The 4444-nt window shown below is 38.0% G+C and overlaps 1 long non-coding RNA gene across 1 annotated transcript; it reads left to right on the forward strand.

Moving 5' to 3' along the window:
* The first annotated feature begins 166 nt into the window (after nucleotides 1-166).
* LOC114579117 lies at nucleotides 167-4094 on the forward strand. Its single transcript, XR_003699976.1, has 2 exons — nucleotides 167-235; nucleotides 3574-4094. It is a non-coding gene; the product is annotated as an uncharacterized LOC114579117 (long non-coding RNA).
* Nucleotides 4095-4444: the final 350 nt, after the last annotated feature.

Here is a 4444-nt window from a genome sequence, read left to right on the forward strand (position 1 = left end):
TTGAATTATTATTTTACCTGTAAAATTTTTGTTTTTGGACGTGTTCTGTTTGCCTTTTGGCTGCCTGTCAAGTGGCAATCCCCTTCATTTATTTAATATAGTTTTCGGTGCCATGATTTTAGCTCCAAAAAAAGAAAAAAAAAAATGATGCGTTGGAAGAAAGGCTGAGAACTTTCTTGCAGCCTCCTACTTCAGGGATCGTTTTTGAACCGAGAGAACGATGCAGTAGGCTAAGGTTATTTTTTTTTTTCAATATTGTTTCATGTTTCAAATTCAGGCATTTTGTTATTTTTATCATAACATGTGGCTAATGATTTTATAATTGAATTGATGTAAATGGCTGAGTTGAAATGAAAAATCTAACATAATGTTTTGATATACTTAATTATTGATTAATGAGAGAAAAACTGAAATATTTGAATAAAATTTCTTGCTAAATTATATTACTAACTACTTAATTAAGACAAATTAGATAATAAGCTTATGCACTAATTATACTATTAATTATGATCAATAATAAGTTAGAGGCGTCTAGCATTTGCTTTTGCTTTTAGGTTGTTGCTGTTCGGCTTCGTTGCTTCGCAGGTGTAGAGATTGCATGAGTCACTTCTTCGGCCTCCTTCATTGTTGTTTGAATTCGCTCCTTTGACGATGGTTCCTTCTTGTTGGATCGGAAGTTACAACATTTTGATTGGAAGCGACGACAGGAGCTCGCTCGCTGTGAAGATAACTTTCTGATGAGGACATCGACAGGCACTACAGACATGTTTATCGACGAAGGAATCACAGATCTACGGCCACGATTTAGCGCCTCTACTTTTGACTCATCTTTCATGATATGTTGTTTAGTTTGACCGTTTTTCCATTTTTACCCCTTTGGGGAACTGTCATGTTATTGTAGCCTAGAGGGCAGTTTGGTACTTTTCTTTTCATGAGTGGAGACCTATATAGAGTGGTCAAATATGTTGTAATTTATTTGACGAATGATTAATATAATTTTCTTTAGGTCTACTTCTTCTTATGTGAGCATTAGAGAGAAGGGGGAGAGCTCAAGGTGAGCAAGTGCAAGGCCCACTAGTACTTGGAAGAGTCCTCGACTCGTGGTTTTCAATTTATCTTCTTCGTCTCCTCCTTTTTTCTCATCTCCACCCGCCGACCTCCATAACTTCCACCACCGGCCATGCCCATCACCAAGCTCACCACATAACCCCACCTCCCCAAGCCCACCATCAACCTCTCCACCAACCCGCCCCTTTTCCCCCATTGGCTCCACCCGTCCCCACCCAAGCCCAAATCCACCGCCGGCCATCCTTGTCTTCTTTCATGAATGAGGATTTAATGTCTCCTTAATACTTGCCTAAAGAGCTTAAACGATTTAGGAAGTTATTCTAATCATTTGAAATTCAAATTTTGAATTTCAAATTAGTTTCCTAAATTAGAAAACTATTTTAGGAAAGTTTTGATTCACATTCAAATTTAATTTCAAAATTAATTTGGATGGAATTTTTCTTCTCCTAAATTGAAAAGGCCAATTAGGAAGTTGATTTAAATTTCCCCCACAAAACCTCTCTCCCTCCCTCTCCATGTCGCCGGCCCCTTGCTTGGGTACCTCCCCATTAATGCTCTTTCAAGGCCCTTTTGAAATCAAAATTCAAATTAATTCCCTCCACTTTTACTCAAAACCTGAAATTATTTTTAGATTTTGGATTAGAACACTTCCATACTAATTTAGCCTAAGTTCTTTCAAACCCTAGCCCCCTCTCCATCCCTTCAAGCCGCCAGCCCCTCTACCTTCTACTCAAGCCGCCGGCCTCTCTCTCCACCGCCATTTCTCTCCTTCTTCCTTCTTGTGTTCCCTCCTCCTCATGCTCATGATGCATGGCCGATCCTGAGGTTGATCACGAATTCGCCTACAATGATCGTGGGGAGATCGACATCCTTCTTTCCCCCTTCTAAGATCTTGATTGGGAATACGACGAGACTGTGGAAAGATACGTCAAGTGCATCCTCTACTGCTTAGCGGAGACGATCAATCTTGAAAAACCCAAGACGCCTTGGCTTCTCGTTGGGAGAACCACTACTTCGTCCGTGGCTACTTCTCCATCAACAAAGACCTTCGGCACCATCTTCCTAGTGGTAATATCCTTCTTCATTTGACTCGCCTTCCGCCGCTAAACCCCAGAGAGTACATGAGTGAAGGTCATCAAGGTGAACCTCTTGTTGTTAAGCGTTAGGTTATGTTATGAGTACCTAGCATCTATTTTTGTCTTGAATTTGGATTGAATTATTTGGTTAATCTCAATTGCATGTCTTTGGCTGCTTTTACTTTCTTGCTTGTTTCTCTATTGTGGTGTTCACTCCTCATCCCCAACAGAGAGCCGTCAAATGAACATCATGCTCATTATCAGAACTATTATGGTCAGCAACATTTCTCTTCTTGCTATGTTGGGCCTTCACGGTATGGGGAAAACAACTCTCTTGCATCATGTCTATGAAGATGAAATGACAGGAATTTAATCTTAAAATGTAGATTTGTTTTTCCAAAAACTTGATGGGAGAAATATCATTACAGTTATGTTGGAATCTCTTTAAAAAATAGGCCTGTTTTGGAATCACTTTGATGCACATCAAGGGAGTTGTATGACTGAGGTTATATCCAATAATTTCTTATCCTGGATTACATTTGCAGGTATGACAAAATCAAATAGGAAAATGTGCTCGTCCCTTTGGCTTATAGATGTTTGGAAAGTAAGATTTTTTTAACTCAGTGGGCTGCAGGCAAGGAGAAAGGGGGCCTCAATGGGGATTTATTTTACTTTAAATTACTTATCATAGAAATCCAAAACTGGAGTGAGTTAAAGAAGATTTATGGATCTCTATTGACAGTAAAGGTCATCGGTGCAGTTTTGAATTTAAGCTTTTGATGAAAAGCATTTTATAGAAGTTTTAAACAAAGATTTTGGATGTGAAGAACTGGGTCAGAATGCTATATTGCTATATTACGATTGTGTTATATATTACTCACAAAGTATTTACATTTTTTTTTCTTTTGCATTTTGTAGCCCATTCGGACAAGATCATAAGTTTCATAAAGATGATTTGGTCTGAATATGGATTGCATCGGATTTCATTCAGTTGCCCTGGAATGGAGATGAGACTGAAGGATATTTGAATAATTTATTTTAAGGTTTGGTCAATAAATCTTTTTTTGGCAAGTTCCTTTTGAATGGGTTGCATTCCTTATCCCCCCAGGACGACGGTTTTTATTCAGCTTCTATTGAATGGCAATTCCGCAACTGGGGACGGTTTGTGGCTACCTGGATGCAACCTCTATCTTCCCTAAGCTCTATTCTTTAGTCTTCTTGTGGCTGATCTTTCACTGCATTAAATGGCTGTTTTTCTCTTTTGATCACTTTTTGACATGTGTAACTTTATTTTTGCACCATTTTGGTGAGCATTTTTAGCCTCTGGTAGTGGCTCCACACCACAATTTTGTTTTTATTCTCTTCTTTCTTACACATGTAAATAGTCTTTTTACATCAATGAAAATTGGGCTTTTTGGAAAATTTTCAGGAAAACAAAGTTGGAGGGAGGTATGGTTGTTTTTGGAACAGAATACTTTTATGAACTTGATGAACTTGATGGAAGTGAAGGACAAAGAATATGGAAGGCACTACAATGATTTGACTTCTTCGAGGTCTAATTTGCTAGATTTATGAAGGGTGTGTAAATTCTACTTATACACACCTTGTGTACAAATTGTATGCAGGGTGTGTACAGATCACGTGGTTTCATGTCATTGGAGCCTAGATGTGAGCTATGTTCGGATTCCCCACTTAATAATTTCTTCACAAAAAGATGAGTTAACTTGCAGAAACCACTGCTCTAACTCATTTGAAAATGAAACTAACATTAATTTTCATCCTTTGTATTTGGGAAGATTTCAAGCAAATTGTAGATCTCAACTTTTGGATGAGAAGGTGCTTGAGAATTTTAAACCACATAACCATCTAAAGAAACTGAGGATAAATGTTTACTGGGTGCCAGGACTTCAATATTCACCTTGTTGTAGCACTTTTTGAGAACCTGTACCATATCAAGCATTTCTTGAGAGCATGGATTATCTGCGTTCTTTCCTTGTTAGCATTTCTTATTTCTACGAATTTCACGGTCATATGGGTGTCATTTACTCAAGTTTTGGGAAAGAATGAAAGGAAAATTTTCTCGCCCCTCTTAGCTATTTTAATATTATTTATGGCAACGGAATTGCAGGAAATATGGCCATCACATTTCTTCTACTTCGTCCAGAGCATTAGTCTCTTATCCCTCTTTGCAATACTGGCAACACAACTTCTATTTTTCCTCATAATCGGTGTGACATTCATCTGAAATGTTCTCTTTTTCAAATCAGTGGCTGAGTCCTTACTGAGATTTTTTTTTTTTT

Source organism: Dendrobium catenatum, unplaced genomic scaffold (genome assembly GCF_001605985.2).
Source record: "Dendrobium catenatum unplaced genomic scaffold, ASM160598v2 fragScaff_scaffold_13, whole genome shotgun sequence".
Taxonomy (NCBI): domain Eukaryota; kingdom Viridiplantae; phylum Streptophyta; class Magnoliopsida; order Asparagales; family Orchidaceae; genus Dendrobium; species Dendrobium catenatum.